The sequence below is a fragment of the Cupressus sempervirens genome, chromosome 9 (genome assembly GCF_028749045.1).
Source record: "Cupressus sempervirens isolate cs-2001-9-10 chromosome 9, ASM2874904v1, whole genome shotgun sequence".
Taxonomy (NCBI): domain Eukaryota; kingdom Viridiplantae; phylum Streptophyta; class Pinopsida; order Cupressales; family Cupressaceae; genus Cupressus; species Cupressus sempervirens.
In genome coordinates this window covers 183,990,265-184,012,982 of record NC_143126.1, presented here as the reverse complement: position 1 = coordinate 184,012,982, position 22,718 = coordinate 183,990,265, and the positions used below count along the sequence as shown (strand labels likewise).

The 22,718-nt window shown below is 33.2% G+C and overlaps 1 pseudogene; it reads right to left on the bottom strand.

The window, feature by feature from the left end:
- The window catches only part of LOC149538084 (U-box domain-containing protein 45-like), a 110,413-nt pseudogene that overhangs the window by 56,062 nt on the left and 31,633 nt on the right, over nt 1-22,718 (bottom strand).

Genomic DNA, 22,718 nt, shown 5'->3' with positions numbered 1-22,718 from the left:
CTTGAAACTCTAGAGTGTCTCTTGTTGTCCCCTTGAAACACTTAGGAGATTTGAGGTATCATCCTTGATTGTTTTTGCACAACCATTCTTATGGTCATCTTGGCATCTATGCCTTGATGCGAGCATGGTTTTGCTACATTAAATTGGGTAAGCTAATATCGAAGTCATCTTGATCTTTATGTCTTTGATGCTTATGTTAGAATCTTTCCACATTCCAATCCGATATTAATTACATTCATATCTTCATAGTTGCGCTTGTGACTAGTGACGATTGTGTGATTTTTCGATGTCCGTTAATAATTGCCCAATGATGAAAATAAGTTCTTTTACATTCTCTAATGAATGATGAACACAAAATCCTATGTTACAGTTGCTCTTTTGCAAGTACACCATTGCATTTCATGTAGCTTGCATTATTAGACTTCATGTTAGTTTGCATTTTTAGGCTGCATTATGAGTTTGAGAGGGTTCTCCTTTCATCTTTATTGTGGACATTTAATCAATTGTGGTCACATTTTGATCTTCATTTCCTTATTTTCTTTCATGATCTCAATCGAAATTTCTATCTTAAACAGTTGATTGATTTTTGGAGCATTTTCTTTTCTTATTTCTATTTCTTTCCATATCTTTCAAACTTCTATCTTCCATTTTCTTTTTCCCCACTTCTTTTCTTCTAAATCAGCTTTGGGGCATAATATTTCATGCTTGATGATCTACCTTGGTTCTATGATTCTTATATCTTTCATCTTACATCAAGAACCTTATCTTTTGTTCGATTTGATCAAATTTATCAATTTGTTGTTTCTCCTCTATCTCATTTCGATTTCGATCACGAGGGGGCAGTAATTATCAATTTCAATCCTTGATTCAGTTTTATCAATTTTATCCTCGACTTTTTCAAGTTAAAATTTATTTGTATTCTTTGTCTTGATGTGTTCCCGAGTCGACCACACATCTGGGTTGTTTTGTGATCCCAAATTGACCTCACACTTCAATTTCTTTCTTTGACTACATGTGTTCCCGAATCGATCACACATTAGTCAAAGAGGGGCAAATGTATGCACCCAAAAATGGTCGCCTAGACTATGGGCCCCCATTATTCAATTTATCAATTTATCAAATTTTCTGAATCAATGGTTTGTAATATTTTATTAAATCAATTCAAATCAATTTCTTTGATCAAATTCGATTTATTTCATTTCTAAGATTGATCATCTTATTCCAAGTCTTATTTAATTAAAAGAAAATCTTCTCTTTTAATTAAATAAAATAAAATCTCCATTTAATTAAAAGAAAACCTCTCTTTTAATTAAACAGTTCATCCACATTTAATTAATTAAGAGAAAAACCTCTCTTTTAATTTAATTAAATATCTTCTATTTAATTAAAAAGAACTTGCTTCCTTTTAATTAAATAAAAATCCCACTTAAATATCTCTTTTGATGAAAAAAGGAAATAAAATAAATTCTTTTTATTTAATTTCTCTACACTTAAAAAAAGTGATCTAAGTGGGATTTATCTTTCCACTTTCTCCTCAACCACTCCTCTTTTCTCATTGGTGGAATTTTGTCTCACATGGATTAAGCTCTATTATCCCATATTGGTTGTGAGAAGCCTCTCACCTCCATAATTTCCTTTATAAGGGAGAGCCCTCTCCTCATTTTAGACACCCATGATTATGCTATCGTTATGCTGCAGGTTTGAAGACACCCATGATTATGCTATCGTTATGCTGCAGGTTTGAAGACCAATTTTTGAAGGAGTTTGAATACAAAAGCTTTTTGTGGAGAACTTCTATTTTCTTGTCTCTTTCTCTCTTGCACCCATCATGGGCTTTTAGCTTAGATCTTGCATTTACAGATTAGATTTTGCTTTCATAGATTAGATCTTATTTTCATGCATATTTGAAGATCATGGAGACTAGCATTCTTGCTTTTCCTCTTTGAATCTCTCATCTCATGGTGTACTTGCATGGGCACAAAAATAGGTCAAACTGAGGGCCTCCATTGCAAACCCTTGCACTCTATGAGTAGAGAGCTATGGATCGATTTGTGAGGGCTCATTCTTGAGTTTTCTTACATGTAATGATTCATAGAAGTGTGACAACATTTTAGCACACAGGTATAAGTGCAGAGGGAGCATATGGTAGACTTGGAACACTTAAAATAAATAGATATTTCTAGGGTAAGGTTTTGGAGCTAGCCCTTGTTCAAAAGATACACAAGAAATATAGTTATTAGAATATATAATAACTCTTGGTATCCTCTCTATTAATAATTTCTCTTAGAGGTTTTTATGTGCTTTGTGGATCCTCTTGTCTAGTTGATACTGACAATGTGAGTGTTAATAAAATAATTCAATTGTGTTTCAAACTAGTTGAGGACTTTGTTCTTCAAAATATCAATTTATTATTCCAACAAAAAAAGGCTCAGCTCAATAGGGTGGGATAATACAAATGGGTTTCTCATTGTAGCACAACCATTACTAAAATGGAGGGAATTAGATCCCTATGGAAGAGCCTCACACATTTTTCCACACATTTGACCCTCAAGTACATGATCAAGATAGAGACTGCTGCTATATTGTACATTTCCTTACAAGATTCTTTGACAAGGAATCTTGGCAATGCAAGTAGGACAATGGTTAGATTTGGTGTAGGGGAGTTGGACTCCATTATAATATCACACCATTTGAGGTAGTGGTGCAGGATACCCTGACCATTTATCATGAAATATGAGTTATAATTACCATGTTAGAACCTAATTATGGTTCCTAAGAAAGTATATTAGAACTTAAAATGCAAAATGTGGGAAAAAAGTGTAAAATTTGCCAAGAAATGATGTCATCAATTCTTTGCAAAAATTGACAAAGTGTAGAAGGCAAACAGTCATTCATCTTGTTCAAGCCATTAGTGATGTGAAAATTCATGTTATGCTATAAAGAAATGTAATCTCATATTATTGATATAGAGGGAGATATGGAGAAGGTAAATGAAAAGTTTTGTGTATGGTTTTTAAAGTAGAAATCAGTTTTTTGTGTAATATTGCTGATATACTGGTATTTATATTACAATCATTCTATCTTCTCCTGTACTTCATGGTTATGGTGGTTATTAAGTTTCTTATATAGAGAAAAGAAGATCTAGTACTATTGTTGATATTATAAATGGATATAGCATCATTTGTTGATTGAAAAGAAGAGCTCATTGCTCACAGTTAGGCAGTAATGTTTGAATGGCAATCATTGTTTCTTCTTCATTTCTTGTGGTTGTGATATTCATTAAACTTCCTATATACATGGAAATTAAGGTTGATATTGAATGTGTTTTCTAGTATCTTGGGGTTATCACCATTAAACAATACATTTTTGGAGAGGGAAAGAATCATAGTCACCTTTCTTGTCCAATTTCTTACTTTTCATTACACATCACAATTGAATTTTTTCTTTTTCTTAGAACATTATTCTAGGGTCTTTTTGCACCATACATTCTTCTTGTAACTACTATATTCTTAAATTTTACATCTACATATTCATCAATTTTTCAATTATCACAATCTCTTAGGTTGAGATAACTTGGTCTTTTATTCTCATGTCTTCATTCAAAAAAGTTGTAACAAAATTAGACTACAATATACCTTCCTTTCTTATTAGATTTTAGAGCTACTAATTTTAATCAGCACTCCTTTCCAACTATCAAGAAGGGAGCACAAAAACAAGATGGCTCTGATTTCTTCTTCAAAATTACTAGCATGGTCTCATCAACATTGTGAAAATCAATAAAGTTAAGTAGTATATTGCAATTAAGATAACTATGTCTTTGAGCATTTGATTTGGAAATCACCTAATTCAATTTTTAAACTATCAAAAACTCAAAAAACATTAAATAAATTACCCAATTTAATTGTTAAACTATCAACAATAATTTTGTAATGTCCCCATCTTTTTAGCATCTTAGTGTAGCTCTTGGCTTTACATTCTCTGAAGGCTAAGTGGAGAAATAAGGAGAAATTGATTAAATTAATTTCTTATAAAGTCATTAAATAAATTAAAATTAAAAGGTGACTTTATATTTAATTAATTTTATTTTTTAGAAGTACAATTAAGTATTGTATTGCAAGGGAGAAGCTTCTAGAGAGTGCATCTTCTAAAAATACAACTAATTATTGTATTAGAAGGGGGAAGCTTCTAGAGAATGCATTAAATAATATTTTATTTCCTTCTAGAAGGGTGAAGGAAAAGAATAAATAGAGGTGAGAGATTCATTGTTAATCATCCAATTATTGTGAATTGCATTTGATATAAACTTGGGAGAAGAGACTAAGGTTTCTAATTTTAGTTAGCCATTGGAGAACGTCAACTCTTCAGTGTTGCAACCATTTGAGGTGGTGAAATATCCACTGAATTTGGTATTCTAGAGAGCTTTAATTTAAGAGTTCTGTTTGTGCTTAAATTGGAGAATGCAAGTGTTGTTGGCTACTACAGTATGCAAGAATGATGCCGCACTATAGTACTTATGCTTGATTCATCTCCATCCTTGGGCATCACTACTATCAAGTTTCTCTTGCAACTATAGTAGTTAGCACTATAATTTTTAGGCATATGATTTTGTTGTGATAATTTAGAATCATATTTTGGCATTATTGTAAGCCCATTTTTCTTGGTAAAGTCATAGCAACATTGTACATGAGAATGAATTCAATAAAGGAGATATATGTTGCATACCATTTGTTTGAGTAAATTTCCATCTAATATCATATATGATTAGCATAATAGTTGTATCTCAATTGTTTGTCAAAATGTCAATTGGCTGTAGGTATGCATTCCATATCTAGTTCCATGTATATGCATTGAAAGTACCAAAAGAATTGCACTTGCATATTAGTTCACTGTAAGAGGCATTGTAATATCATTTGCAAATTTATTAGCATTAAAAGGTAGCATACAAGTGTTTGAAAATATTCCTTGAGCTAAAATTAGTTAGTTTGGGCAAGGGATATTACATTGGTATCAGAGCTAAATCCTACCATCCTAAGGGTTTAGTAATCTTAAGCCACTTGGGGTTGTCTCTCATAGATTTCTCACTATCAGGAAAGCTTTGTTTGATAGGGAACTAGATTTTATTAGACAACCAAACACCATGGGTGATAGGCAAGAGCATAGCCCACCAAGAGATAATAGGAATGAGGATTAGGAAACAAGGGAATTTTTCAGAGCAATGGTTACAAGAGAAGAGCAAATGGCTTAGGATTTGTAGGCACTCACCACCATGGTTGAGTACATGAACCCACAAGATAGACGGAATCAAGAATAAGGGGATAATAGGAGTGTAGTGGGATCACCTGGAACTCATAGAACTCTTTCTAGAAAAATAGACAGGCCTACACATCCTACTTTTGTTAGAGAGGAACCAATAGAGGAAGTTGAGGATGAGACATTTGCAGATATCTTTATGGCTACAAATGATGAATAGGAATTATTGGCACCACAATTTTGGGAGAGGATGACCTTTGAACACTTTGTAAATTAGAGGAGAGAACATTACAAGTCATTCAAATAGGATAGGAGGCCTTGGGGTCAAAATAGTGAGTTTAAGAGGGCTACAGGCAAGCTTACTATGCCTACATTTGATGGAAGTGGTAAGATAAAAGCTCAAGCTTGGATTCATAAGCTTGAAACATTCTTGGCACTAAGGTCAATGACAAAGATTGAAGCTATCAAATATGTCACTTTGCATTTGGAGAGAGTAGCACATGATTGGTGGTACCATGGAATGGTAACACTTCAGCATAATTAGGTGATAGAGTACTAGGACTTCATGGATGGGTTGGTTGAAAGATTTGAAAAGAAAGATCTAGAGGTTTACTTTTGAGAATTAGCACAGCTAAAACAAATAGGCAACTTGGAGTATTTCATTGGTGAATTTCAACAGTTGGAAGTCATGGTGCTAAACATTTCAAAGTGTAGATTGATAGTTCTTTTCATTGAGGGCCTATTCGAACCACTAAGAGGGTTGATAAATGCATTTGATCCCATTTCCTTATAGGAAGCTATGAAAAATGCAAGAAGTATGGAACATGTAGTCCCAACAAACAAATTTTAGTCCAAAGGAGCATCTTCTAGTAAGGATAACAAACCATTTTATAAAAAACCAAAGAGGACTGATTTTAAAAATGACTCTAAAGATAAAATCTAGCACCTTTTGATAGGGAAACATTAAATGCCTTGAGGAATAAAAAATTATGTTTCTATTGTAAGGGACCCTATGATGCAAACCATGTCTATCCTCTTAGACCAAAAGGAAAAGCTAATAGAATTATGTGGGCATACTATGAGGAATCAGAATCAGATAATTTAGACTACCAATCTGATATAGAGGAAATAGATGGTGAAAAAACAGGAAGACAAGGCTGAAAACTTGTCTAAAATGGAGTCCATGGATGGGGAAGGAGATGGGCAACTCAAGGAAGCTCATCTCACTAGTATTAATCAGGAAGGATCATTTTGAATGAGAGGAGTACTTGCTGGACAGTGAGTTATAAGTTTGGTTGATATTGGTGCCACTCATAATTTCATTGATGTTAGGTTGGTGGAGAAGCATGACATACAAATAAAGGAGTTTGGGGGAATAAGAGTGAGGGTAGCTAATGGCTGTATCCTCAATTGTGATCATAAGATCACTGGACTCCCATTAGAAGTTAATAATTATGCCTTTAAGGTAGATTTCTATGTTGTGCCTATGGGAGATATAGATATAGTCCTTGGGATGAGTTGGTTGCATGATATTGGTGAGTTCACTCTTAATCTCAAGGATATGGAGATGAGGTTTAAAGTGAATGGGAAGACATGAATTCTTAAGGCAATCAGGGATAGTGATTTCAGAATGGTCTATTTTTCGAGGATGGCTAGATTGATTCAACATGATCAAGTAGAATGGGAAGTAGAGTGCATGTTAATGCCGTCATAGGAGGGAAAATAGGAGACTGAATATCCTCTTGATATTCAAAAGCTTAGAGTTAAACAATCTAAGGTATTCAGTGACATTCTACTAGGTAGACCACTAGACATGGGTATTGAGCATATCATTGAGTTAGAGGAGGGGACTAAACCCATCATGATTACACCTTATAGGCATCTGAAGAGGTTGAAGGATCAAATTGAAAAAACCATAAAGGAGTTACTTTCTACGGGCCACATTAGACCAAGTAAGTCTCCTTTCACTTCTTCAGCGGTGTTGGTGAAAAAGAAGGATGGTACATTGAGGATGTGCATTGATTACAAGGTGCTTATTAGGAAGACAATTAAAAATAGGTACCCCATTCCCAAGATTGATGAGTTGATGGATGAGCTTCATGGAGCTTTCTTCTTCTCAAAGATAGATTTGAGATCAGGTTATCACTGGATCAGAGTTAGAGAGTAGGACATCAAGAAGACAACTTTTAGATGTCATTATGGCCATTTTGAGTTTGTAGTTATGCCATTTGGGCTAACTAATGCACTTGCTATTTTTAGGCAACAATGAATAGGGCTTTCCATCCTTAGTTGAGGAAATTTTTACTTGTCTTCTTCAATGATATCTTGGTGTATAGTAGATCTTGGGAGGAGCACTTGGTTCACCTTGACATGATGTTGGATATATTGGGTAGAGAGTCCTTGTATGCAAAGGAGTCAAACTATGATTTGGGTATGACATAGTTGTTGTATTTGGGTCACATCATCAGTGCAGAAGGCATATACATGGATCTTGAAAAGATTTGTGTCATTTTGGAGTGGCCTTCATCAGTAAACCTTACATAGTTGAGGGGATTCCTGGGATTATTTTGTTCTATAGGATGTTTGTGGATGGATATTATAGGCATGCAACACCCTTGACAGATTTGATGACAAAGGGAGCTTTTTGGTGGACTCCTGAGGTACAAGAGTGTTTTGAGAAATTTAAGGAGTTGATGACTTCTTGTCCAGTATTAGTGTTACCAAATTTTAGCAAACCTTTTGAGCTACACTGTGATGCTTCTAGAGAGGGCATTGGAGTGGTGCTTATGCAGGAGAAGCACCCTATTGCTTATGAGAGTACGAAATTAAGAGGGCTAGAGCAGAGCTTCAACATATATTATAAGGAGATGTTAGCCATTATGCATGCTTTGGCTAAATTTAGGTGATACTTGGTAGGTAGAAAATTTTGTATCAAAATCAACCATAATAGCCTAAAACACTTTTTGGAGTAGCAAGATCTCAATGATAGATAGTAGAAGTGGGTGAACAAGTTACAGTACTATGACTTTGATATTACATATTTTAAGGGGACAAAGAAATTAGTTGTTGATGCTTTATCATGTAGGCCCCATTTGAGTTTATTGATAGATATATTGGAGGATTGGAGAAACTTGATCCTAGTAGAGTATGCAAAGGATGCGTGGATAGTTGGATTCATAGATGGAACTATTCAGGACAACAGATACACCCTTGTGAATGAGCTCATCATTCACAAAGGGTGAATATTTTTTGTTCTAGGCTCAAGAGTGAGGAGGATGGTTCTAGAATCTTTTCATGATTCACCTATGGTAGGACATCCTAGTTTATACAAGACATAGCAACGAATTAGAGAGCACTTCACATGGAAAGGGTTCAAAGTAGAGGTATTTTAGTATGTTAGGGAGTGTCCCACCTACTAGAAAAATAAGCAAGAATAATCCTATCCAGCTAGTTTACTTTAGCCCCTTCTGATTCCTAATAGGAAGTGGGAGTGTTTATCTATGGCCTTCATCACAAGACTGCCTAGAGCCCAAGGTAGGGACTACATATATGTGGTTGTGGATTGCCTTACGAAGTTTGCACACTTCATTCTGATCACTGCTACATAGATTGCTACACATGTGGCAAAGTTTTTCTTCAAGGAGATATTTATATTACATGGCTTATCTCAAAGTAATGTGAGTGCTAGAGATAGCAGGTTTATGAGTCACTTTTGGCAAGATTTATTCAAGTTGTGTGCCACAAAGCTACTAGCTACCACCCTCAAACAAATGGTTAGACAAAGATAGTGAATAAATGGGTGGAGGGATATCTCAAAAATTATATAGTAGGGCAACAGAAGGCATGGCTAAGGTAGATTTATCTCTGTGAGTATTGCTACAATGCCACTTATCACATGTCTATTCAGATGTCACCCTTTATGGCCCTGTATGGCTTTTGAGTGATAGTAGAGTGCCCAGTTTAGGTTATTTGTTACGAGAAAGTCAAGACATTGTTAAGACTCTCAAGGATAATATAACCAAGGCATAGAATCAGCAAAAGCAGTATGTAGACTAGAAGAGGACTGAGCAAATTTTTGAGGTTAGAGATATGGTGTATCTTATTTTGTGGCCTTATGATTAATCCACTCTCAAGAAGAATAGTTCCAAGAAACTTAAGGCATGATACTATGGTCCATTCAAGATTATCAGGAAAGTGGGAGAGGTGGCTTATGAGTTATATTTTCTAGTGAAGAGCAAGGTGCACAATATTTTTCATGTGTCATGCCTCAAGAAGGCGCTAGGACATAATATTGTTACTTCTACAATGCTTCCACCCTTAGATGATGAGGGAAATTTGTTATTGGTGCCAAAGGCTATCATTGATTTCTGGGAAAGGAAATTGAGGTGGCATACTATAAGGGAGTATTTGGTGAAATGGAAGGACCTATCAGTAGAGGATGTGGCATGGGAGAATGAGGAGATTTTGCAGCATCCGAACTTGAAGTTGCTTGAGGACAAGCAATTTTAGGGAGGGCAGACTATAATGTCCCCATCTTTTTAGCACCTTAGTGGAGCTCTTAGCCTTTACATTCTTTGAAGGTTAAGTAGAGAAATAAGGAGAAATTAATTAGATTAATTTCTTATAAAGTCATTAAATAAATTTAAATTAAAAAGTGACTTTATATTTAATTAACCTAATTTTCTAGAAGCACAATTAATTATTGTATTGCAAGGGAGAAGCTTCTAGAGAGTGCATCTTCTAGAAATACAACTAATTATTGTATTGGAAAGGGGGAAGCTTCTGGAGAATGCAATTAAATGATATTTTATGTCCTTCTAGAAGGGTGAAGGAAAAGAATAAATAGAGGTGAAAGCTTCATTGTTAATCATCTAATTATTGTGAATTACATTTGATATAAACTCGGGAGAAGAAACTAAAGTTTCTAATTTTGGTCAGCCATTGGAGAATATCAACTCTTTAGTGTTGCAACCATTTGAGGTGGTGAAATATCCACTAAATTTGGTATCCAAGAGAGCTTCCATTCAGGAGTTTTGTTTGTGCTTAAATTGGAGAATACAATTATTGTTGGCTACTACAACATGCAAGAATGATGTTGCGCTACAGTACTTATGCTTAATTCATCTCCATCCTTAGGCATCACTATTATTAGGTTCTTCTTGCAACTATAGTAGTTAGCATTGTAATTTTTAGGCATATGATTTTGTTGTGATAATTTAGAATCATATTTTGGCATTACTGTAGTGATTATTGTAAGCCCATTTGTCTTGGAAAACTCATAGCAACATTGTACATGAGAATGAATTCAATAAAGGAGATACATGTTGCATACCATTTGTTTGACAAAATGTCCATATAATAGCATATATGATCAGCATAATAGTTGTATGTCAATTGTTTGTCAAAATGTCAGTTGGCTGTAGGTTTGTATTCCATATCTAGTTTCCATGCGTATGCATCGAAAGTACCAAAAGAATTGCACTTGCATATTAGTTCATTGTAAGAGGTATTGTAATATCATTTGCAAATTTCTTAGCATTAAAAGGTAGTATACAAGTGTTTGAAAATATTCCTTGAGCTAAATTAGTTAGTTTGGGCAAGGGATATTACAAATTTTGCACTTATCCATATCAACAAGTGTTAAATATTTGTTCTTAATTTAGTGACCAAAAGTAAACTTGACCATTGAACACAATGATGTTTAAGAATAGCCATTTTAAAGTGTCTTTTTGTAGTCTTCTTGTAAGTGTCACTAAGACCTTTTACTACTAATCCTTATTGAACAAAATATTTATAAATGCCTTGATGATTATTGATAAGAAAGATCAGTTTTAATTTATATATAGGGGGAGGATTGAAGAGATTTTAGGATATTGGAAAGAAATGTTAATGGGTATTTTGGTCTAAACTATCCCCAATACTTCTAGTATTATCAAATGGATAAAAAATTATAATATATGGTTGATAAAAAGAAGATGTTTAGCACATTAATCAACAAAATAGTCACAATATTGCTTTTAACTACTCACAACTTCATATTTTCTCAAAAAATCTACCACTTTAGCCCATTTTCAAAAGAAAACTTAATTAATGATAGGATTGATTTTCATGTGGACTCAACCTATCACCCACAAGATAGATAAATTTAGAGAAGTTATCAAAATTAAGATTATTGACAATAAATGAAATGAAACAATAAGAGGGTTTTCTATTAAACAGATGGGTTATGTTTAATTGTGTGAAATTTTGATAGATCTCACCTAGAATAGCCCATTGAGATTCAACTCCAAAACTTGGATGAAGTTGCACCTTTCCCAAATCTATAATCACCATATTTCTCATCCATATGTTTGTAGAATAATGGAAGAATAACAAGTAGGACTATACCATTAATCAACTTGGCATATCTAAGAAGGGTTAATAATTTATACCATGAATGATTCCTATCAAATGAGCCAATCTTCATTGGGATAATCTTTTTGAATGGCTTCTGCTATTTGGAAAAGATGTTCAATTTGGGGCTCATCAAGATCAGGATCAGATTCATCAATGAACTCATTTAACAATTCACAGCATTCTCATATTCTTCACACTTACCATATTCTTCATGCTTCCTTAAAACCTGCAAAAGGTAAAACAAACAACCAAAAATTATACAACAAACAAGCTAACAAACAACAATCTCCAATAAAATGTAAATAGAAATCTCCAATGGCAACCTCAAATGGCTCATGTACATGTGGACCTCATCAAACAAACTACCCACAAAAATGAAAATATTTTCATGTTTGCTTTTTTTTTGTTTTTACAATTAAACCCGATTTGATCAAAATTTTGACCAAATTGGGAAACCCTAATTTGGTCAAAATTTTGACTAAATCAAGAAAGAAAGAAAAAAAGATTTCAAAGGCCAATTTGGCCTTTGGTCAAAATTTCAGTGCAAATGTACTAGTGTTGTGTCAAATGTGTTATTGAATATGCTATGTTTCATGTTTACATTTCTACAAAGTTGATTTGATAGTAACGTACAAGTTTAAGTGAATGTATGATCTAAGGGATGCATGCATGATGATTTTTTTTTATAAAAATGGGTTCAATAAATTGTGAAAAGTTTTAATTGTACATCTAGACATTGGATAACTAATTCACCCCCCTCTCAATTATTCTAAAGAATTTCAACAATTGGTATCAGAGTATTCTACTTAGGAGGACTAGTTTGAAGGTGCTAGAAGAAAAAAGATCAAGATGTCAAAGAGAGAGGTACCCAAGCTTAATAGAGATAACTTGCCTACATAGAAAATTCTGATGAAGTTATAACTAGGAGGTCTTGGAGATCATGCACAATCTATCATTGTTTTTTAGCATGTTGATCATGCTAGAGTCCTAACTACTGAAGATCTAAAAAAGAAGAAAGAACACAACTAGGCAATGTTGGAAATTTCCTCTGCCCTAATTTATGCCAAGTTTGATGATATCAAGCATTGTGAAAGTGAAAAGGAAATGTGGGGATGCTCTACACACTATCTATGGAGGTGGAAAAAGTGTTCAAGAGCCAAATCTAAAAGTCTTAGAGGTAAGTTTGATGATATGAGAATGCAAGAAGGTAAGAATATTGCTCAATATTGCTCTAAAATAAAAGATGTTTTTAATGCAATAAGAGGAGCTACTAGTAAGATAGATGATGAGGTTGTACTAAGAAAAGTTTTGAGAACATTGTTGCCCATTTATACTATTAGGGTTTCTGCAATACAAGAATTGAAATGTGCACCAAGGAATGATTTGACTCTTGAAGGTATGGTAGGTAGGCTCATTTCTTTTGAGCTATCTAATTTTAATAATTATAAATATGACAATGTTGAATCTGATTTAAAAGCTAAGATGTCATTGAAGGAACCTAATGAGAAGAAGAAGAAAAAGGAAAAGAAATGTGTCTAGTGATAGTGATACAGATGAGGAAGATGTTGATGAACTTGAAGCACTACTAGCAAGGAGATTTCACAGAGATAAAGGCAAGTTCAAAGGTAAATTACCTATCATGTGTTTCAATTGCAATTATGTTGGTCATATCACTGCTAGATGTCTAGAGAAGAATAATTATAGAGGTGGAGACAAGTACAAAAGTACAAGAGATGATGACAATAAAGATTACAAAGACAAAGGCAAGAAGTCTTACTACATTGCTGAAGAGAAAATAAAAGATGGATTTGACAATCATGATGATGAAGTAGTGTCTATTGCAATGAAGGATGAATCTGATGAGGATGAGGCAAATACACTAGTGTTTGGTGTGAACAAGAATGACAGATGGATCATTGACAATGGTTGTTCACGTCACATGACTGGAGATAAAAGTAAGTTCATCACCTTGAATTATTATGATGGAAATAGTGTAAGGTTTGGTAATGATGCACCCTATCTGATAAAAGGAAAAGGTTCTATCAAATTCACACAAAAAAAATTATGTGACAATTCTTATTATGTTGAAGGACTTAATTATAATTTGTTGAGTGTGTCACAACTGGATAATTCAAGTTGTAAGGTTGAGTTTGAGAACAAGATTGCTAAGATATATGATACTAATGGAAAACTAATTGGAAAAGGTGATCAAACTAGAGGTAATCTATTCTACCTTGATATAGAGGATGCTACTTGTTTAATTGTAGAATTTGATGATGTGTGGCTATGTCACAAGAGGTTATGTCATGTTAATTTTGATAACTTGGTTAGTATTAGTAACATGAGAAGAGTCAGAGGTTTTCCTAAGTTGAAAAAACCTGACAATATAATTTGCAAACAATGTCAGTTGGGAAAATGACAACGTCAAGTTTTAAGAGTAAGAATCATACCTTTACAGGAATATTAGAGATTGTTCATACTAACATGTGTGGACCAATTGAAGTGCAAAGTTAAAAGGGAGATAATTACATTATTCTACTTGTTGATGATTATTCTATAATGATGACAGTTATGTTTCTAGAAACAAAAATTTGATGCTTTCCAAATGTTTAAATGGTACCTAGCAAGAGTTGAGAAGGAAATAGGTAAAATTTTGAAATGTTTGAGATCTTATAGAGGAGGAGAATTTACATCAAATGAGGTTGAGATATATTTTAATGATAGAGGAATCCAAAGATAGACATTTGCTCCTAGAACCCCTCCACAAAATGGACTTGTTGAAAGAAGGAATAGGTCTGTAATGGACTATGCTAGGACAGTAATGATGGAGAAGAATGTTGCTTTGAAATATTGGAGAGAAGTTTTAATTATAGTTGTCTATACCTTGAACCATGTACAAGTCAAGAAAGGTACTCATTCAACACCTTTTGAACTATGGTATGGATACTCACCATTATGTAAAATATTTTAAGGTATTTGGAAGTAAGTGTTATATTCTCAAAAAAATCAGGAATGGTAAATTAGACGCAAAAAGTGAAGATGGCATATTCCTTGGTTATTCCACAAGAATTAAAGCTTATAAGTGTTTAAATACTAACACTAAAAATGTTGTGGAAAGTGCAAATGCAAAATTTGATGAATATATAGAAGTATATGAGGCTGAACCTATGAAGGAACCAAAAGAATACAAATCATTTGTAGACTTTTCTAAAGGTATGCCTACAAATGAAGATGGTGTAAATCAAGTTGCAAATCAACAAAAAGTTTTAATGACTACCGAGTCACATATTATGAATGTCAAGTTGCATTTAGGAACCGAGCTACATTCAAGTGTCGAGTTGAAGAATGAAGTTGAGGCACATTCTGATTCTAAGATTAGTGTACATGAAGAGATGTTGAACTATGTAATAGAGATGTACATAGTGATTTAGAAGCTGAGAGACCAAGTGAAGAAACCAAAGTAGAACTGAGATTGTCTAAGAATGTTAAGAGACAACACCCTACTGCACAAATCATTAGAGATAAAGATGCTAGACCAATGACAAAGAAAAAGCTAAGATATGATACATGTGTGTTAATCATGAAAGAACCTAAAATAGTGAAAGATTTCATAGAGGATGTGGACTAGAGTAAAGCCATGGAAGAAGAGATTGAAAAAATTGAAAAAAATAAAACATGGAGTCTAGTTCCTAGACCAGAAGATAAAAATGTGATTGGTGCCAAGTGGGTATACAAAAAAAAATTAGATGAAAATGGGGAAGTCACAAAAGACAAGGAAATATTAGTTTGTAAAAGATATATACAAGAAGAAGGGATAGAATATGGAAAAACATCTGCCCCTTTTGCAAGATTGGAAGGAGTAGGAACTCTACTTGCTTACTCTACATACAAAGGTTTCAAATTTTACCAAATGGATGTTAAGTCTACATTTTTTAATGGTATATTAGAGGAAGAGGTTTATATAGAACAACTAGAATGATTTTTTGATGCTGACAACAAAAACATGGTATATAGACTACACAAAGCTTTATATGGTTTGAAACAAGCACCAAGAGCATGGTATGAAAGGCTTCATAATTACCTTGTTAAGATTGGATTTGAGAGGACTGGTGATAACATCAATCTATACTTGAAGATAGATAAAGGAAAATTTATTTTACTATCTGAAACTTTTGTTGATGATATCATATTTGGAGGACAAGATACTTTATAAAAAGGCTTTTGCAAATGAAATGAACAAAGAATTTGAGATGTCTATGTTTGAAGAGATCAAATTTTTTGTGGGTTTGCAAGTACATCATATGAAATATGGTATATACATCACTCAGTAAAAGTATGTGAAGGAGATATTGAAAACTTTTGTATTGGAGGATTTCAAACTAGTAAGCACACATATAGCAATAGGACATAAATTGTCAAAGAATGATGATTTGACTGAGGTGAATAAAACATTTTATAGGTCTATGATTGGCAAATTACAATATGTAGTATACATCAAACCTGATATTGCATTATCTTTTGGGATAGTTGCAAGATTCTTTGGTAATCCCAGAGAGAATCATTTGATGGAAGTTAATAGAATAATGAGATATCTGAAAGGAACAAAATACTATGGTCTATACTATAAGAAAAATGAAAATTTTGAAATTGAGAGCCTACACTGATGTTGATTGGGCTGGAAATATTGATGACAGAAAGAGCACTAGTGGAGGAGCATTTTTCTTTGGAAAAAGGTTGGTTACATGGACTAGCACAAAACAAAATTATATCTTTCAATCTAATATTGAAGCTGAATATGTTGCTACTATAGTAAATTGTACAAACATTGTATGGATCAAACAGCTACTCAAATGTATAAGAAAAAAATTCCTGAACCTATGAAGAGAGTTAGTTCAAGATAAAGAGGTGAAGATGGAATATGTTAACACAAACAAGCAAATAGCTAATATATTCACAAAAGCATTACCTAAGGATGCTTATGAGTATCTTAGAGGTAAACTAGGGGTGATACCCCTATCAAAGGCTATCTAAGTAGCATGAGAAGTGCCCTACATCAAAAAAGTTGATTGACATATGTTACACATTGATGCAGTGGATCTTACTTTAGGATCTACCTAAAGTAATCAAAGAGTTGGAGTTACAAATTAGTCACAAGCTAGGTGACCAAGGGACAAACTGAAAATGTTCATATCTACATATTAAGATGACAATTATTTGGCATTGTTGTCAAAGAGGGAGAGAGTCAAAGAAAGGGAGAAATATAGAGAGGGATAAATCATGTTGAAGTGTTGAAGGAAGAAATCTTGATCCTATTGAGGGAGAAATCCTGACTATTGAAGGAGATGAAAGGAAACATAGAAGAAACATGAATACCTAGTAAAGAGGGAGTTAATGTCAAAGGAGATATAAGAAGTGATCAAGAGGGAGTCATAAATATGAGTTGATTTATTGTCTATTGATCATAACATAATTTTGTAACCTATTTAGAAGATCAAATTTGTTGATAGAGGGAGAGATTTCGATACAAGGAATTATTTTCTTTTTGGTATTTTGTTGGTTGAATTGATTAAGTTTGGTTAGTTTGGTTTGCCATCAATGCAAAAGAGGGAGATTGTTGAAAAAAAATTGATACAAGTATGAATATGTGTTTCAATTATTGTTTTCTCATTGATGTCAAACCTACTACTTCCTAGTAAGACAATTGCTTATATGATTTGAGTATTATCATTTATCTAATTGATGAAGAGGATTTAATCAAACGAGGTAACAATAGCACCTAGAGGAAAGGTTGAGTTATGATATGGAAAAGGAGTACAAGAATTAGTTAAGATAGTGATATTATAGTGCATTGATAATTTGCTTAAGGTTGCAAAGGATGGTTACACTGATTAAGTTTAGAAGAACAAGTTAAGAGAATTGTGTATGTCAAGCTTAAAAATCTGCATAGTAGGTGCTGAGAAAAGTTAGTGTAAGCCAAGTAGAAATCAGTTGGAGATGAGAAAAGTCAATTCCAATGTAATCCAAGTGATACAATGTAAGCTAGGTAAAGTTTAGTTGATGTTGAGCACTAGTAAATGTTAGTTTATGCCAAGTGATTTGATAGTGGATGTCGACCAATGCAGTATGTGTTGAGCACTAGAAGTAAGTTAATGTTGAGTGTCAATATTATGACAAAGATCGAGAATCCAATGAATCTAAGTTGAAAAGTTTGATTTCTTGGCTTGTGTGAATTGTGTGGAAGATGAGCTTGATGAGGTAGTGGCACAGGATTCAAGATGAACCATTTTGAAGCGAATTCAAAGAGGATTGAAGGAGAATTTTCTAGAAGGGAATGAAATGAAATGATGGGTAGATTCATTTAATCCTACCTAATCTAAGCTAACCCTAAAATGGACAAAGGAGGATGAATGATAAAAGATCTTAATTCTCTATTTATTGAGATGGTTGGTCAGAAGAAAAGGTTGTCATCTGTGAGAACCTAAGGAAGACAAGGCGTCTAGGGCATTGCATCATTCAGTGACCTAAGAGAAGAGTTTTCATTGGCCAGCAAAGAAAGAAGGCTTAAGGGTATGGATTCTTGAAGGGTGAACAAGCTATTAGAGCTAAAGTGTGTGAAAGCCAAGTAGAATAGAGGACTAAAACATAGATCTGTAATCTATAAATGTGTTGTAAGTGTTATAAGATAAAAGCCGTAGTTATTTGTAAATCTTTAACTAGGTGATATTCCAAGTGAATGATCTAAATTCCTCTACCAAGGCTTAGTCCTAATAGGGTGATTAAAATCCTTTAACTAGGTCACATTTAATAGTGTGCATTGTAACTTTTAACAGGGTTGGCCTTTCATAGGACATCACTTTAGAAGAGTGAGAATGAATAGCATGTTACTGGTGGTTTTTCCCAAATTGGGTTTTCACATTAAATCATTGTGCCAAATGTGTTATTGAATCTGCCATGTTTTGTGTTTACATTTCTACAAAGTTTATTTGACAATAACCTACAAGTTTAAGTGAATGTATGATCTAATGGATGCATGCATGATGAAATTTTTTTATGGATATGGGTTCACTAAATTGTGAAAAGTTTTAATTGTACATCAAGACCTTGGATAACTAATTCATCCCCCTCTCAAATATTCTAAAGAATTCCAACATGTACTCAAGTTTTAAACTATTAATAAAACTTCTTAAATGTGACTCAAAGTGAAAAAAACCCTTGAGGAACGAAATATGTATTTGTATTTCTTATGTGTAAATAATTTGCATGTGTATATTGCTTCCACATTGTTACTTTGACTTTGTTTAAATTTATTAGAAAAAAAAATAGTTCAGTAAACTTTGTAACATATTAGGTTTATTTATTTTGGGTTCCTAAGAGGGGTGTTACATACCATATTTAAAAAAGTACCTTTAATCTCAGTGTTGCCTCTACCTCTTCCATAACTCTTTTGATTAGGTTCATCTTCAATCACAAGTTTGTCTTCACCCTTATTAACAACTAGTTTATCCCTAACTCTAGGGGTAACTTATCTTCTATTCAACTTATTTTCTTCCTTTAAAGAATATTGATAAGAATCCTTAACTATATCAATCCTAACATACTTAAGTCATATTTCATGTTAAATGTTAAACTATTAACATGATTAGAAACCCTTTCCTTAGATGCTTCTTATGTTTAGATCTAACTGTTATCTTATAGACTACTTTGATATACTCCATAATTGACAAATTCTTTTGCTTCAAGTTTTTCAACTTCTTAAACAAGTCCAATTCATAATCCTTTGGTATGAACTTGTCCTTAATTCTAGAAACCATAACTCTCCATCTAGTCATCTAAGTTCACAGTTATCTTCTCTATCTTTATGTAAATTTTTCTACTATAAAGAAACATGGCCCTTCAACTTCATCTATTCTAACCTAATCCTTTTCCAATCCTTAATGTTTTCAACATCAAGGTAATCTTCTAGTTCATTAATCCAATCTATCAAATCCTCAATATGTAAATAACTAGAAATGCACACAACATCCATTCTATGATGCTAACCCATTTGAGTCATAGCCCTCAATAGCATTTTTCCTTCTACCAGAATCTCAACTTTAACTATCTCAAGATCTTCAATACCCTCTTCAAATTCATCTTCAATATCAAGATTTCTCCTATCCCCAGTTAGAACATTTTTATTTCATCCCTCATCTCACTTATGAATTCCTTCGTTATTTTCTTCAATTTTCTAGGACTTGTCCTTCTAGAAAGTATTTCTAACAAGGTTAGAATCTTTTGATAAAGATTCAAAGTCTCCTAATAGGGACTCATATGAACTAATTGTATTGAATTGAATCCTCATGGGGTTACATCCTTTTACAAGGAACTTTTCTATTAGTACATCATCATGTGGGCATTATTCCCATTGAGATTTTCCCTCTGATCAAGGGTTTCCCTAGTTAACATATATTGTGTCAGTTTGCATGGTTATAATCTTGTGGTTGTTATACCTTTTAGGTAAATGTTTTAGTTTTGATAAATTTGATTTAAATTTTTTAAAGTAGATAACTAATTTGCAACAATCCTCTAAATATCAACATGGTATTAGAGCCATGTTCCTTTGAATAAAGTTTTACCACTTAAGGAAGATCCTAAAGAGCTGAATACATGGATAGAAAATAGCTTTTGAAGTAGATATATGGTCAAGAAGAAGATTCTTAGACAAGATTCAATTGAACAATTAGTAGATAGAATAAATAAAATGTATGTAATATTAACATTAGACAGGGAGAGGAGATCTCAATCAACTCCATATTAATAAAGCCACCAACTACTACAAAATACTATAGGTACCTATTGTAAATAGGATTAGAATGTGATCAGAGTACCCATAAAATTAAGGGAAAATCGTAAAGAAGACCCAAGGATAAATGAACAGGAGTAACGTGCTAACCATATATAATCATCCTTGAAATACAAAAATCAATCAAAGTCAAAAGATGATACCAAAGAAAGGAGGTATGTGATTTGAAAGAAAGGATAAATAATATTAGATCTAACATACCCATGAAGGCAATGTAAGGGATAAATCATGGAGTATACTCGATTCTTCCTATGCTGAGTACTATACTCAATTGGGAAGCACATAGGACTAAGACTTAAGTCTAAAAACCAAAAGATTGCACACAGGAAATAAGAAGAGCATGTGACTTACCCCACACATAAAAACCTATGCAATAGGATTTTGTACAAGTCAACAATAGGAAGAATACAAATGAAGATAAATAATGATCATTCCATATAAAAAGTGGAGAAGATAATTTCCAAAGTCTCATGTCATTGGGTAAGACATGTGACCCTTTATTATATGATGTTTGAAAAGTTCCTCATCATAACTCTGACATCAACACACCATTGTGTTTCATGATCTACACGGAAGGTCTAGGTGTGAAGGCATACTTAAAAAGAAGGGATTATAAACACAATTTACCATCATTTACTTGTAGACCTTTCAATTTGTCAGAGCCGTCAATGTCCCTAGGTTAAGGGTTCATATATAGAGAATATAGCCTTTATGGAATGAGAAAGAATATATTACAAGCCAAGTTTACAAGGAATGAATTCCATGTAGTGTACCAAATTGAAGTAATGAATAGGAAATAGAGATCAAGGCAATTCACTCCTATGTGGCACACACATTAGAGAAAGACTAATTAGAATCATAACTAGCATAATATCCAAGATAAATGTAATAGGGTTGAGGCACCAATCCCTAGAAGTGAGTCATAAACCACATGGACAATGGTCATCTATTAAAGGAACATAGTAAAAGAGAAGTACCAACATATGAAAATATTATCATATTTTTGACATTCAACGCTAAGCAAAAAGAGGGAGATTGAGATTAAGAAGGATCTTGACATTTCATTAGGGGCAACCTTGAAAGAGAGGGAGTAGATAGAGGATATGGCTCAGTCAACTTCAATGATCTTGGTTGTAATGATTCAAAGGGAGTAAACCATGTTGAGATGGATTCTCCAATGATCAATAAATTGTATAGTAGTCAAAAGGATTGTGATTCATGAATATACCTCGTCACTATGTGATTTTAATGGTAAGCATTATGAGAATGCATGTGCACATGCCTTATAAATATATTTTTGAATACATGGTGAATGTTATGAAAATTGATGTTTTGGAGGGCTATTACACAGTATTTGATGAATATCATTTGACTCGACATTATGGATGGCCATTACTACAATATTTGGTGAACATCTTGCATCTTGACATTTTGGAAGACCATTACTCAAAGAGTAATTGATGAATATCATGTATTGATATTTTGGGAGACCAATACCCATGATATCATATGTGATATCAAACCTTATTTGAGTACTTAGTGGATATCACGTATTGATATTCTGGGAGACCAATACTCATGATATCAGATGTTATCATACCTTATTTGAATACTTGGTGAATATCATGTGTAGATATTCTAGAAGACCAATACTCATGATATCAAATGTGATGTCATCATGGCGGATATCTTATGATCAAACATATCCTTAAAATTTGTCATTCCTAATATTATCAATGGTGTAATATATGTCTTTTGTTTATCCTCCCTAGCTAAGAAGGAGTGGTGATGTTTGATAGCTTCAGTTGGATAGATCTATATAGAATTATATATGAGATATAACTATTGTGTGTGTGTGTGTGTGTGTGTGTGTGTGTGTGTGTGTGTGTGTGTGTGTGTGTGTGTGTTCATTACATTTGAGATATAAGGTTATTGTTATATGAGACTATATATATGATTAATTTTTTTATTCTTTATCTTATTAATGAATAGACATGTTCCATGAAGGGACATGTCTATTCATGGCTTATGCTCAATATAAATATAAGAGGTTATTGCATTTAAAAAACACATACCACAAAATGGCAGTGCAAATACATTTGCATCAATCTGTAGTGCCTGCCCCTAGTTCACATTCTATTATCATTGTCAAATTCTTTTAGGTTGATTGTATGCATTGATTAGTTTAGAGATATTGGATTTACAATATTATGATATTATTTCATGTCTT